We start from the raw sequence: 16,527 nt of genomic DNA, 5'->3' as shown, positions 1-16,527 counted from the left end.
TTTTTAATTTTTTTCTTAAAACTTCTTCAATCCATTGAATATTTGATGCACTCAAAACTGTCTGTACTACAGAGGTATAGATTGAAGCATAATAATCACCTATGGCCAAACTTAAACATTATCTATAGCAGTGAAGTTTTTTATGGTCTTTTGCCCACATTCATTCTCCCTATAAAGGCAATGGCTTCTAATTTTTAAAAATTTTTCTTTTATTTATAGTTTAATAAATACATATTCTAAGCAATATATAGTTTAGTTGTGCATTTTTTTTTTATTTACCAGAGAGAAAGAGAGAGAGAGCACAAACAGATGGAGCAGCAGAGGGAGAGGGAGAAGCAGTCTCTCTGCCAAGCAGGGAGCCCAATGTGGGACTCGATCCCAGGACCCCGGGATCATGACCTGAGCTGAAAGCAGACACTTAACCAACTGAGCCACCCAGGTGTCCCAAGTTGTGCATGTTTTTAGACAGTTAAGAGATGGGGTCCAAGATGACAGCATAGGTAAAAATCTGAACTCACCTCCTCCCAAGGTCATATCAAATCTACAGCTATATCTGGAAAATTAGTTTTGAAAAAGACCTGGAAAGTAGCTGAATGACAACTTTACAACAAATGATAAAAGGAAGGGCCATGTTGAGATGGGTAGGAGAGGCAGAGATGATGTGGTCTTGCCCAAAATCTCCCACACTGGCATCGTGACCCACAATCAGAAGGAATCTCACAAATATGGAACTTACTAGTGACAGGCCCCCAAATGTCTAGCTTTGAAAACCAATAGGGCTATGTCTAAGAGATGTAAAGGACTGTAGGGAACTGAGATACTATTCTCTTTTTTTGTAAGATTTTATTTTTTTATTTGACAGAGAGAGACACAACGAGAGAGGGAACACAAGCAGGGGGAGAGGGAGAGGGAGAGGGAGAAGCAGGCTTCCCACTGAGCAGGGAGCCCGATGCGGGGCTCTATTCCAGGACCCTGGGATCATGACCTGAGCCGAAGGCAGACGCTTAATGACTGAGCCACCCAGGCACTCCCTGAGATACTATTCTTAAAAGGCTTGCATGCAGACTCACTTGCCCCAGTGCACAAGGCAAAAGTAGTAGTTTGAAAAGTGCCTGGACAATATGTGAGGGACATTGATTTGTTAATTTTAAAGCATCTTTTTTAAGGGGCAGGGGCCTGTTGGGACTCTCTCCAGCGATGGAGGCACTGGGAAGTGAGTCTCTGTACTTTCCTGCTGCCCTACTAAAGCCACCAGGTGTGCCTTGCCCCTGCACTCTCTTGATGCCTCCATAAAGCCAGTGGGCACACCCCAAACCCTGCACTCCCCTGCTGCTTTCCCAAAGCCAGTGGGAGCACAGAGTCCACATGGGCGATGCCCCTTGATTACCTGCCTCTGGTGGCCCTGGGGTCTTGCATTTCTGGGCCTCATGGGACTGAAATAAGCAGAGACTGTTTTTGGCAGGCCACCACCCCCAGGGCACTGCACAGATAGCAGGCTGAACCATATCCCCACTCTTCTTGTGACCCACTCCCTGGAAGGGGAATAGCTGTTTTCCCCAATACACAAAAACAAACACAAAGTCAAGCAAAATGAAGAAACAGAGGAATATATGTTCCAAAGGAAAGAACAAGATAAAACTCCAGAAAAAGAAAAAAAAGAAACTTAAAGAAACAGAGGTAAATACTTTGCTTGATAAGGAATTCAAAATAATAGTCATAAAGGTCTTGGGAGAAGAATGGATGAACACAGAACTTTAATAGGGAGATAGAATATATAAGAAAGTACCAAACAGAAGTCACAGAGCTGAAGAATGTAATAAACTGAAAAATACACTAGAGGGGTTCTATAGCAGAGTGGATGGAAACAGAAGAAAGAATTGGCAATCTGGAAGACAGGGCAGAGGAATTCACCCAAATGAAATAGCAAAAAGAAAAAAAAAGAATTTAAAAAAGTGAAGATTGCTTAAGAGACCTAAAGGACTGTATCAAGTAGAATAATATTCACATAATAGGTGTTCCAGAAGGAAAAGAGAGCAGAGGACAGAAAAGAATAGTTGAAGAAATAATGGCAAAAAAATGGCTATAAACTTAACCTGTTGAAGGAATAGACATTCAGATCCAGAAAGCCTAGAAAGCTCCAAATAACCCAAAGAGATCCTCACCAGGACATGTGATAATTAAAAAAAAAAATGTCAAAAGTTAAAGATTCTTAAAAGCAGTAAGAATCTTAAAAACAACCTGTTACATACAAGGAAACCTCTCTTGTAAGACTATCAGCAGAGTTTTCCATTGGAAATGTGCAGACCAGAGAGTGGCATGATATATTCAAAGTGCTGAAAGCCAAAATCTTCCAAACAAGACTATTCTCACTGGCAAGGCTATCATTCAGTATTGAAGGAAAAATAAAAGTTTTCCAGATAACCAAAAACTATGGTAGTTAACTGACAATCTCTAGCCATATGATTTCACTCATAGGTGGAGTTTAAGAAACAAAACAAAAATGAGCAAAGGGGGAGAAAAAAAAGAGGCAAAGCAAGAAACAGACTTTTAACTACAGATAACAAACTGATGGTTACCAGAAGGGAGGTGAGTTGGGGGGGGGGGAATGGGTTAAACAGGTGATGAGGATTAAGGAGTCCACTTGTGATGAGCGTCAAGTGTTGAATCTCCATATTGTACGCCTGAAACTAATATTACATTGTATATTAACTGGAATTTAAATAACTTAAAAGGAAAAAAAAAAGCCTCTACATCACACCTTTACATTGGTCTTGTAAGAAATGTTAAAAGGACTTCTTTAAGTGGAAAAGATAGGGCACTAATAAGTAATAAGAAAACATGAAAGTAAAAATTTGCTGGTGAAGATAAATATATATTAAAGCTAGCAGACTAATCACTTACAAAGCTAGCATGAAACTTAGAAGACAAAAAATAGTAAAAATTCCTTCATTTAAGGAATAAAAACCTGTGGAATTTGACATCAGTCATAAAAGTGGGGGAGGAGAAGTAAAAATGTAGAGCTTTAGAATGCATTCAAACTTTCTATCAACTTAAAATAGACTGGTACATATATAGGTTGATACACATAAGCCTCATGGTAACTACAAAGCAAAAACCTAGAGTAGATATACAGAAAGTAATGAGAATGGAATTTAAGCATAGCACTAAAGAAAGGCATCAAACCACAGGGAAGAGAGCAAGAGAAGAAGAAACAGAGGAACTACAAAACAGCCAGAAAACAACAAAATGACAATAAGTACAATACCTATCTATAATTACCTTAAGCATAAATAGATTGAACTCTTCAAGAAGACATGGAGTGGAAGAGTGGATTAAAAAAACAAACAAACAAACAAAAAAAAACCCTCTATATATTGCCTAAAAGGCTAACCTCAGATGAGAGGGCACAAAGACTGAAAATAAAGGGAGCGAAAATCTTTTATGCAAATGGAGATGAAAGAAAGCTGGGACAGTGATATCAGACAAAATAGACTTTAAAACAAAGTCTGTAGGGATGCCTGGTTGGCTCAGTTTAAGCATCTAACTTAGGTTCTGGTCATGATCTCAGTGTCCTTGGGCCCTGTGATCAGTGGGGAGTCTGCTTCTCCTTCTTTCCCTCTGCACCTCTCCCGACTTGACTCGTGTTGGCTCTTGCTCTCTCAAATAAATCTTTTTTAAGTGATGCCTGGGTGGCTCAGTCAGTTAAGCATCTGTCTTCAGCTCAGGTCATAATCCCAGGGTCCTGGGATCAGGTTCCTCATTTCTCTCTCTGCCTGCCATTCCCCCTGCTTGTGCTCTCTCTCTCTCTTCTGACAAGTAAGTAAAATCTTAAAAAAAAAAAAAAATCTTTAAAAAAAAGACTAATAAAAGAAAAAAATGGACCATACATATACATAATGATAAAGAGGTCAGTCCAGCAAGAAGATATATTATTTATAAATATTTAGATACCCAACATAGGAGTACCTGAATATATAAAACAAATATTAACAGACCTAAAGGGAGAAATTGAAAGCAAGTCAATAATAGTAGGGGACTTAAATCCCTACTTACATTAATGGATAGATTATCAAGACAGAAAATCAACAAAGAAACATCAGTCTTAAATGACACATTAGATCAGAGGGACATAATAGATATATAGAGAACATTTTATCCAAAAGCAGCAGAGTTCTTAAGTACACATGAACATTCTCCAGGATAGATTATATATTAGGCCACAAAACAAGTCTCAATAAATTTAAGAAGACTGAAATCCTATTGAGCATCTTTTCCAGCCAAAATGGTATGAAACTAGAAATCAATTACAAGAGAAAACTAGAAAAATCACAAAGATGTAGTGATTAAAGAACATGCTACTGAACAAACAATAAGAGATCATGAAGAAATCAAAGAAGAAATATAATACTTTGAGACAAATGAAAATGGAAATACAACAAACCAAAATCTATGGGATGTAGCAAAAGCAGTTCTAAGAGGGAAGTTCATAGTGATATAAGCTTATCTCTAGGAAAACCAAAATTCTCAATCTAACCTTACACTTAAAGGAACTAGAAAAAGGAGAGTAAACAACACCCAAAGTCAGAAAAATGAAAGAAATAAAAGATCAGAGCAGAAATAAATGGAGTAGAGACTAAAAACACAGTAAAAGAGATTAATGGAACTAAGAGCTGGTTCTTTGAAAAGATAAAATTGAGAAAGCTTTAGCTAGATTCACCAAAGAAAAAGAGGGCCCATATAAATACAATCAGAAATAAAAGAGAGAAGTTACAACTAATACTATAGAAATGCAAAGGATCACAAGAGACTACTATGAACAATTTTATAGCCACAAATTAGACACCTAGGAAAAAAAATGGATACATTCCTAGAAACTTATAACCTTCCAAAACTGAATCAGGAAGAAATATAAAATCTGAATAAACAAATTACTAACAAGGATATTACATCAGTAATCAAAAACCTACCAACAAATTAAAGCCCAGGACCAGATGGCTTCACTGATGAATTCTACCAAACATTCAAAGAAGATTTAATATCTGTCTTCTCAAACTCTTTCAAAATTTGAAGAGGAGCAAATGCTCTTAAACTTCTTTTATGAGGCAACATTACCCCGATATCAAAACCATACAAAGACACCACAAAAAAAAAAAAAAAAAGAAAATTACAGGCCAGTATCACTGATGAACAATGGTGCAAATATCTTCAATGAAATATTACCACACCAAATTCAACAATGCAGTAAAAGAATCCTACATCATGATTAAGCGGGATTTATTACCATGATGCGGGTAATCAATTAAGGTGATATACCACATAAACCAAATGAAGGATAAAAATCATATGAACATCTCAATAGATGCAGAAAATGCATTTGATAAAATTCAGCATCCATTTATGATAAAGCCTCTCAACAAAGTGTGTATAAAGGAAATGAATCTCAACCTAATAAAAGTCATATGTGACCAGCCCACAGTTAACATCTTTTACTCTAGGATCAGGAACACGACAAGGATGCCCATTTTCACCACTTTTATTCAACATAGTAAAAAAAATTTTATTCAACATAGTAATAAAAAATAAAAAAATAGTAAAAAAATAAAAATAAAAAATAAAAATTGCATAGCAATTAAGCAAGAAAAAGAAATAAAAGGTATCCAACTTGGAAAGGAAGAAGTAAAACTACCATTCTTTGTGGATGACATGATTTTATACATAGAAATCCCTAAAGACTCCACCAAAAAACTGTTAGAACTAATAAATGAACTCAGTCAAGTTACAGAGTACAAAATCAATATACAGAAATCTGTTGTTTCTATACATTAACAGCTAACTATCCCATCTATAGTTGCATCAAAATGAAATACCTAGGAATAAATTTAACCAATGAGGTGAAAGATCTGTATATTGAAAACTAGGACACTGATTAAAGAAACTGAAGAAGATACAAATAAATGGAATAATATTCCATGCTCATGGATTGTAAGAATCAATATTGTTAGTGTCCATACCCAAAGCAATCTTCATATTCAATGCAATCCCTATGAAAATTCCAGTGACATTTTTCATAGAAATAGAATAAACAATCCTAAAATTTGTATAGAATCACAAAAGATCCTGAATAACCAATGTAATATTGAGAAAGAACAAAGGTAGAAATATCATGCGTCCTGATTTCAAACTATATTACAAAGCTATAGTAATCAAAACAGTATGATATTCACATGGAAACAGACACATAGATGAATGGAATAGAATAGAGAGCCCAGCAATATGTAAGAGATCCCATACATATATGGTCAGTTAATTTATGAAAAAGGAGCCAAAATGGGGAAAGGACAGTCTCTTCAGTAAATGGTGTTGGGAAACCAGAAAGCCATATGCAAAAGAATGAAACTAGACTACCATCTTACACTATACATGAGAATTAACTCAAAACGGATAAAAAACTTGAATGTGAGAACTAAAACTATAAAATTCCTAGAAGAAAACATAGGTGGTTATCTCCTTGTTATTAGTCTTGGTGCTGATTTATTGGATCTGACTCCAAAAGAAAAGGCAACAGAAGAAAAGATAAACAGGTGGGACTACATCAAACTAAAACATCTATTTGGCAAAGGAAACCATCAAATGAAAAAGCAACCTTTGGGAAAAAATATTTGCAAATCATATATTTGATGGAGAGTTAATATCCAAAATGTAAAAAGAAGTCATATGCTTAATAGCTAATCAATTAGAAAATGGGCAGAAAAACCTGAATAGACATTTTTCCAAAGATGACATATAGATGGCCAATAGGCAATGAAAAATGTTCAATATCACACTAATCATCAAGAAAAATGCAAATAAAACCAATAACCAGAATATGGAGACAATTTAAGTGCCCATCAATGGATGAATAAAAATATATTTGTGTGTGTGTGTGTGTGTGTGTGTGTGTGTATAATAGAATACTACTTAGCCATAAAAAAATTGGCTGTTTACAACAACATGGATGGACGTTGACAGTATTATGTTAAATAAGTCAGCCAGAGAAAGACAAATACTGTATGATGATTTCACATATATGTGGAATCTAAGAAACAAAATGAAACATAGATACAGAAAACAGAATAGGGAATAGGTTTTGGGGTAGATGAAATGTGTGAAGGGAATCATAGAGTACAAACTTGCTGGTAAAAAATAAATAAGCCATAAGGATAGAACATACAGCATAGTGACTATAGTCAATAATATTGTGTGCCTATTTGAAAGTTGCCAAGAGAGTAAATTTTAAAAGTCCTTATCATGAGAAAATAAAATGTAACTGTGTGGTGATGGATGGTAACTAGACTTATTGTGGTGATCACCTCCTGTTTCACGGGGTTTACAAATATTGAATAATTGTTATACATGCGAAACTAACTTAATATGTAATATGTAAGTATACCTCAATAAAAATGTATTTAATAATATTCTGAAGTACATTTGTTTTAGTCAACAACATACTTTTAATGTCTGTTAATTTTGCCACATCTATGTTTTGGTTTTTTTTTTTTTTTTTTCTCATTCATATGAGGCATTCCTTGTATGAATGTATAAGTTTGTCAGGCACAGGTAAACCAGCAGGAGTAGAGCTTAAAATCTGCCCAAGCTACTCCTCCTCAAGTCCAAGCATCAGTCCAAAAGAGGGTTCCTTTTTTCTGCTATTGTCTACCTAGAAGGAAGATTCTTAAATTTTATGCACAGGTGTCATATGAGGTATGAAATTAATGGGGGCTGATTCCATAATTGCCTTATTTTTTTTCCTGTCCATAAATTTTTAAATTATTGGGTTTTGCCAGAATTTTTGTTTTGTTTTGAGGAACAATGGTTTTATGAAATATCTTGTATAGGTGTCCGTGTGCATGTTTCTTTCCATGTGTGAACATCTGTAGGGTGCAATTACTGGGCAATAAGGTATGCATTTTTAAATGCTCAACATTACAAGAAAATACCAAATTAACATTTACTAATTTGTATTTCCATCAAATTTGTGAACATTGCCATTATTCTGTAACTTTGACAGCTGTGATGCTGTTAATGCTTTTAATTTTTGTCAACTATTTAATTGGACCATGGTCATCTTGTTAATTTCCATGAAAAATGCATCAAAATTTTTAATAAGACTCCATTTAGTCTAGAGATCATTTTGGGGAGAATCAATAATACTATGATCAAGAAAGTAATAAATCTTTTTGTAGCTTTTTATTGTTATTGCTCATAAGTTTAGGATTTTCTCCATAAAGATCTTGTACACCATTCATTAGATTCATTCATATGTACCTAATATTTAGTTATATTTATTCATATGCATTTTTTTGCATTTTTTCATGGTTTTAAAAATTGCATTTTAACTTCTGTTCTTGTATAGAAATATAATTGACCTGGGAAAATTATCTCATGTCCATCAACTTTGCTAAGCTCTTACTCATTCTGTTATCTTTTGAGTTTTCTAAATACACAGTCCCCCAAAAATCTGTTAATGTCTAACAATATGATTCTTGTCTAGATTTTCAATATATTTAACTTTATTTTTCTTTTTGTCACACAGCTAGGCACATTTATAGTACAATATTAAACCAAGTGGTGAAATTTGGCATTTTTCTCTAGCCCTGAATTTTCAAATAAAGTGTTTCTATTCTTCTTGACTACTAAGCATTATTTTATTAATTACAGTTGACCAGGTCTTGTTTTATTTTGTACTTGTTTTATAAATATAAATATAATGCTACTATGTGCCAATCACTTTTACAAGTTTTTATATACATTAACTCTTTTTTTATTTACATTTAAATTCGAGTTAGTTAACATAGAGTATAGTATTTGTTTCAGGAGTAGAATTTAGTGATTCATCACTTACATAACACCCAGTATTCATCCCAGCAAGTACTCCTTAATACCCATCACCCATCACCTATTTTACCCATCCCCCAACCCACCTTCCCTCCAGCAACCCTCAGTTTTATTCTCTATAGTTAAGAGTCTTTTAGGGTTTGCCTCCCTCTGTTTTTATCTTTTGTAGTTTTCTTAGTTTTCTTTCCCTTCCCCTATGTTCATTGGTTTTCTTAAATTCCCCCACTTGAGTGAAGTCATATGGTATTTCTCTTTATCTTACTAACTTATTTCACTTACCTTAATACATTCTAATTCCATCCACATTCTTGCAAAAGGCGAGATTTCTTTCTTTTTGATGGCTGAATAATATTCCATTGTATATGTATACCACCTCTTCTTCATTTATCAGTTGATAGATGTTTGGGCTCTTTCCATAGTTTGACTATTATTGATAATGCTGCTATAAACATTGGGGGTGCATGTGCCCTTCAAATCATCATTTTTATATCTTTTAGATAAATACCTAGTAGTGCAATTACTGGGTTGTAGGGTAGTTCTATTTTCTAACTTTTTGAGTACCTCCATACTGCTTTCCAGAGTGGTTGTACCAGTTTTCATTCTCACAAACAGTGTAAAAGGGCCCCCCTTTCTCTACATCCTTGCCAACATGTGTTGTTTCCTGAGTTGTTAATTTTAGCTATTCTGACAGGTGTGAGGTAATGTCTCACTGTGGCTTTGATTTGTATTTCCCTGATGATGAGTGATGTTGAGCAATTTTTCATGTGTCTGAGAACCATTTTTATGTCTTCAGAGAAATGTATGTTCATATTTTCTGCCCATTTCTTAACTGGATTATTTTTTGGGTGTTAATTTTGATGAATTTCTTATAGATTCTGGATACTAGCCCTTTATCTGATATGTCAATTGCAAATATCTTCTCCCATTCCATTAGTTAGTTTTTAGTTTTACTGATTGTTTCCTTTGCTGTGCAGAAGCTTTTTATCTTGATGAGGTCCCAATAGTTCATTTTTGCTTTTGTTTCCCTTGACTCCAGAGATGTGTCTAGTAAGAAGTTGCTGTAGCCAGATTAAAGAGCTTGCTGCCTGTTTTCTCCTCTAGGATTTTGATGGTTTCCTATCTCACATTTAGTTCTTTTATCCATTTTGAGTCTATTTTTGTATATAAGAAAGTGGTCTAGTTTCATTCTTCTACATGTCTCTAACCAGTTTTTAAAATTTTATTTATGAGAGAGAGAGAGAAAGAAAGCGCACATGAGCAGAGGGGAGGAGATTGGGATTACATTGAATGTGCAGACTGCTTTGGATAGTATAGATATTTTAACAGTATTTGTTCTTTCAACCTGTGAGCATGGAATGTTTTTCCATTTTTTGTGTGTGTCTTCTTCGATTTCTTTCATAAGTGTTCTATACTTTTCAGATTACACATCTTTTACCTCTTTGGTTAGGTTTATTCCTAGGTATCTTATAGTTTTTGGTGAAATTGTAAATGGGGTCAATTCCTTGATTTCTTTTTCTGCTCCTTCATTATTAGTATATAGAAATACAACAGATTACTAAACGTTGAATTTATATCCTGCAACTTTGCTGAATTCATGTATCAGTTCTAGCAATTTTTTGGTGGAGTCTTTTGGGTTTTCTACAGAGTATCATGTCATCTGCAAAGAGTGAAAGTTCGACTTCTTCCTTGCCAATGTGGATGCATTTTATTTCTTTTTGTTGTCTGATTGCTGAGTCTAGGACTTCCAGCACTATGTTGAACAACAGTGTTTAGAGTAGACATTCCTGTTGTGTTCTTTACCATAGAGGAAAGGCTCTCCATTTTTCTCCATTGAAGATGATATTATCTGTGGGTCTTTCATATATGGCCTTTATGATTGTGAGGTATGTTCCTTCTATCCCTACTTTTTTGAGGGTTTTTATTAAGAAAGATGCTGTATTTTGTTATAGGCCTTTTCTGTATCTATTGAGAGGATCATATGATTCTTACCCTTTCTTTTATTAATGTGGTGTGTCATGTTGATTTGTTTGGGATATTGAACCATCCCTGAAGCCCAGGAATAAATCCCACTCGATCATCATGAATAATCCTTTTAATGTACTGTTGGATCCTATTAGCTAGTATCTTGTTGAGAATTTTTATATCCATGTTCATCAGGGATATTGGTCTGTAATTGTCCTTTTTAATCTTTTTTTTTAAAGATTTTATTTATTTATTTGAGAGAGAGAGAATGAGAGATAGAGAGCATGAGAGGGAAGAGGGTCAGAGGGAGAGGCAGACTTCCCCGCTGAGCAGGGAGCCCGATGTGGGACTCGATCCCGGGACTCCAGGATCATGACCTGAGCCGAAGGCAGTCACTTAACCAACTGAGCCACCCAGGCACCCAGTAATTGTCCTTTTTAGTGGGGTCTTTGGTTTTGGAATAAATTTAGTGCTGGCCTTGTAAAATGAATTTCTTCCATTTTCCTTCCTTTTCTATTTTTTGGAATAGCTTCAGAAGAATAGGTATTAACTCTTCTTTAGATGTTTGTTAGAATTCTCCTGGGAAGCCATCCAGCCCTGGACTCTTGTTTGTTGGGAGATTTTTGATTACTGATTCGGTTTCTTTCCTAATTATGGGTCTGTTTCTAATTTTCTATTTCTTTCTTTTTTTTAAAGACTTTATTTATTTATTTGACATAGCGAGAGAGAGCACAAGCAGGAAGAGCAGCAGAGGGAGAAGCAGGCTCCCTGCTGAGCAAGGAGCCCGATGAGGGACTCGATCCCAGGACCCTGGGATCATGACCTGAGCCAAGGGCAGATACTTAACCGACTGAGCCACACAGGCCTCCCTAAATTTTCTATTTCTTCCTATTTCAGTTTGGTAGTTTATATATTTCTAGGAATTTATTGATTTCTTCCAGATTGCCCAATTTGTTGGGCTTAATATATTAGCTATGGCTATTATAAATTAGGGACAACTGATGCACCAATTTACCTTACAGAGGTGTCCTGAAATTGAAATTAAATAAATATATACTTAAGCCACTTTAAAAACTGAGGGCTAAGTAAAATGAAATATTATCATTTTTGTGTTGCTTTGCATACAACCATTCTCAGATTGGAAACCTTTCTTTCCTCTTTTTCTGATAATTTCATTCCTAGAACAGCATCTTTAGCATATGGTCATATGGTTTCTGCTTAGCTGCTTTCAGTGTCAAGAATCTCCCTGTCATAGCAATCTATCCTATTATAGAATATATTAGAAAATTTTTCTTCATATTAAATTATTATATGCTTATTCATAACTTATACTAATTATTCTTAGTTCTAGTCTTGAAGTCACACAAAAAATAGCAGTCAATGTATATTCTGATTACTATCAATGCTTAACAAACCACACCAAAACTTAACAGTGTGAAAATGACATTAATTTTTGCATGCAGTTTTGTGAGTCAGGAATTTAAGGAGTGTTTCTTGGGCATGTTTTTTTTCCCTGTGGCATCTGCTGAGGTCAGAGTTATCCGGATGGTGGGTGGGCTGGTTTGGGGAACCTAAGATGGCATTATTTATCAGGTATGTTAGTGGGAATGAATTGGACTGTCAACTTGAGCATATGTATGTGGCCTCTCTAGCATGGTGGTCTCAGAGTGTAGTTGGACTTCTCGCATGGTAACTGGCTTCACTCAGAGCAAACATCCCAACAGCATCAAGTTACATGGCTTTTTCTGACTTTCTCTCAGAGGCCACTTAATGCTATTCTCCATTAGTCAAAGCAATCACAAGCCCACACAGATTAAGAACAAGGGAATTTTGTCTTTCAATGAGAGGTGTATAAAAAAAATGGGAGGGGGACATACTTTAATACAACCACATTTGATATTTTAGTATGCTTCTGGTTGAGGGACCTCAGCCCTTAGAGCAGAAAAAGACCTGCATATGGCAAAGAGTTACAAAACACTGTTTAGAATGAGTTCTAAGTCATAATCTAAGGGGCTAGAGATGACTGCATATCAGCTGGTCCTCTTTGGAATGAATCATTCCTTGTCAGATGAGACACTGGACAGTAGCAGCCATAATTCTTGTCTATTTGAAAAATGAAATCTTCAGAGCAAAACTGTTGTGGTATTGTTTTGCATATAAATACCATTCAAAAACCTGACTGGAAACAAAACAATCTTAAGATTACTTAATAATAACCAAATAAAAACAGGAAGTAGAGACACAGACTCATTTTTCCTAATTATAATTAGCAAGTACACTTGCTTAGGCTTTTGCTTATGATGTCCAGAATTTAGGAATCTCAGCAATCAAAACTGGAAACATCTGTGTCCTAAAATATAAATCCTTTTTTTGTTGTTGTTGTCACATAACAGAAATGACTAACAATTGTGACATCAGCTCCCTATTTCTCCTCAGGTTTCCACCAAGGCAGGCTAATTGCCAAAAATAGATTAATATCTTACGTTGTTGGTTTGGGCTGGAATAAGAAAAGAAATTAAGTTGGTCACCATATAGGCATTAGAGCCCATGTTGACAGAGATCATCAAAGGTTTTTTGTTTGTTTGTTTTGAGAAACTGAATGGGAGCCTTTTATATGACTCTTTTCATTATTAAATGGTGGTTTAATTAAAAGAAAAATCATTATTGTACTGGTTAAAATAAATCTGCAGCCTGATGGGATTTGTGGGCTTCAACTTTGTGACTTTATTCTGGAGTATCATATTTGTAAAAAGAAGGAAGAAAAAAATATTCCTCTTTCTTTTCAAGACTGCATAGTGAATATCTATGTCTCCTCTGCCCCCACCCATATATAAACCTACCTTCCCACCCATGGATTGGAGAAAAGTTCTCACTATTTACCAGCCCTTCCAAGGACATGTTTCTCTATGGGGCCACATAATCATAAGTCTCAGTGGGATACTGGGCAAGTCAAGTGTATATGGAATATAAACATCTGTCTAGTTGGAGAGAGAGCATACTCACTTCACTTATGCCCTTCATTAACTTTCTGAGGTAAGGTTTATTGTTTTGAAAACACTGGGTTAATGTGAATATGGTACATGATGATTTCATTTATACAGAGTGTAATATAATATCCCCATATACAAGCTATGATGTTGTGATTTCCAAACAGTATACAAACATTTAATTCATGTGTATGGCTGTATGTGGTAGTCTAGGCAGGAAACGTGGGAAATGCAGACAAGTCACATTAATTGAACGCTTAGTATGTTCCAACACTTTTATTCTGTTCAACTCATTTTACAATAGAAAACAAATCTCACAGTTGGCGTTGTTTAAAAATATGCATGAAAAAACTGGCAATACAGTGCCTTGAATGTCCTATGCCATGAGTGGTACAAATAGCCCGCAGCAAGGAAATATTACCTCAGGCAGGCATGATTTTGGAAGACTTCATGGAGGAGTAAAGCCTTGGAACAGATTTCAATGGTGTAATAGAAGTAACTCTGCAGTTGACAGTGTGATAGTCATAGGAAGAACTAAAGAAGATAATCTTTTCTCCTAAGACGTATCTTCACCAAATTACTATATAGATAAACTCCCAGATCATCTGATACCACAAATTATCATATGTAAAAATGCATGTTCTTGTGCAGTAGTAGTTTGTTCTTGAGGTGTAAGGAGTAGGAGGAGGAAGATGAAGGACCTGTAGAAATTTTTTCTTGCTTCACAGGCCTTCCCAGAAATGTCTCTGATATCATGTGAGTCATAGAGGGAAGCTTTGCTCTCTTTCTCTGCTCTGTGTAAGTCATTGTAAAGCTCAACGGTGCAGGATGTAGGACAATAGGAGAGATTATTCCCAGGGAGTACTAGTAATGATACGGAGCATGAAAATAGTTAAACAGGACAAAAGAAAAACCTCAAACAGATCAATTGGGCAGAGAGCTGATGTGCATATAAAAGAATTCCCATCTGGAAACCAGAGGGTTGAAGTTCTGAAGAAAACTTCAGGGCCCCAGCCAGACAGTGTCTGTCATGCAAAAGGCCTCAGTGATGGAAGGAACAGGAAATGTCATCAAAAAACTAATGAGACTGTCAAGTTTTAGCTAGAATTAGATGAAAGCCTGCTTCACTTGCAGGGGACAGTCCTAGTTAGAAGATGAGGAGCCAGAACAGAGCTTGAAGAATGGGATGTTTAAGATAGATTTTTAAATCTCCTCTTATTCACCTACACCCTCTATACTACATTTAAGAACAATAACTTCAAAGTATCTGGCAACCCAGAATAGTTGGCATTTCTTTTTGGAGAATGACTGTTCAAAAAGGTGCCTGGGACCTCCAGTTTCATGAGGGAAAGTTTACCTGCATCACGTACAACTTGGGAAACTGGGGCCTTTATAGCGCATAATTGTGGAGAATAATTTCAAAGAGAAATCTGTGTGTGTGTGTGTGTGTATGTGTGTGTGTGTGTGTGTGTAAATTTGACCCAAATGTTAGCTTTGCTTTTCTTTCTAAACACATTTGAGGATGTTAGCAGCCAAAGGGTGCAACAGAGCTTGTTACGTACATCTTAAGATTTCAGGTTAAAAGGCACATACATAATTGACCTATTTGTGGAATTGTCTAATACCTACATAAATTTCCTATATATGATTTATTTTTCTCTAGTCATTATATAAATAATCCAAATAGAAGGTTACTAAAAGTATGTTAATTGGCCATATTCCTTTTATGATTTACTTATAAGTGTCCTCAGACACCTTCTCAAAGTATTTATGTTGCTCACTATATGTGTATAGTTTTATATATATGGTTAATGTTATATATATATATATATACCATGCATATAAACTACATGTTATATATACTTGTATGTTTTTGGTACCAATAAATCATATTTTCAGAGAGCTTTAGGTCAGGTCAGATAATGCTTAAAATATTGAAGGTATTTGTTTCCATAAAAATCCCTGAGGTCAAGCCATGACGGAGACCACATTTGCCTTTGATCCTCTTTGGTCTTCTTTCTGCATCCATAGCTTTCTGCTCTGTCCTGCATCTCATTCCTCTGCAGTGTATTCTGCTACTGATCCCCTCATTATGATGTCTGTGCTTTTATAAAGCCGTTTTCCCTTGTCAGAATGAAAACTGTTTTGATCCATCAATACCTCTCAGTTTCTGTTGGAGGTATGAGTTGTCTTTTTTGAGTCCTGTGTCCTGTTTGTTGTTTTAGTGTGAAGTTGGGGGAAAAATGCATTGGAGACTTCTCTCCAGTTGTTCCTTTAACCTTGAGAACTTATAATTTTAGATATCCATTTTCCTTCTCCTTGTACCAACTTTTGAAGTCTTTGTTCTGGCCTTTATCATCTCTCACCGAGATATGATATAGCTTCTAAATTTATCTCCTTTACTCTAGCTTCTGTTCTTCTCAAATTTATCATACACCATGGCTCCAAAGGGTAATCATTTTAAAATTCAATTATGATTATGTTATGTTCAGTTAAAATCTTCCACAATTCTACATTACCTACATTATAAATACAAATGAAATTGGTAGGTATATAAGGTCTAATACAGTCTGTTCTGACCCTCCTTCATCAGACTCCTTTTTTTTCATTCTTAATAGACCTCTCTCTCTTTCCCCTCTATTTCCAGATACTTGAAGGACTCTCCTTATCTGTAAGACAACTTTTGCTCCCCAAACATACTCTG

This window comes from Eumetopias jubatus, unplaced genomic scaffold (genome assembly GCF_037043125.1).
Source record: "Eumetopias jubatus isolate StellerSeaLion01/CBP00866 unplaced genomic scaffold, mEumJub1_p1.0 scaffold_13, whole genome shotgun sequence".
NCBI lineage: Eukaryota > Metazoa > Chordata > Mammalia > Carnivora > Otariidae > Eumetopias > Eumetopias jubatus.
Note: the sequence above shows the minus strand (reverse complement) of the source record.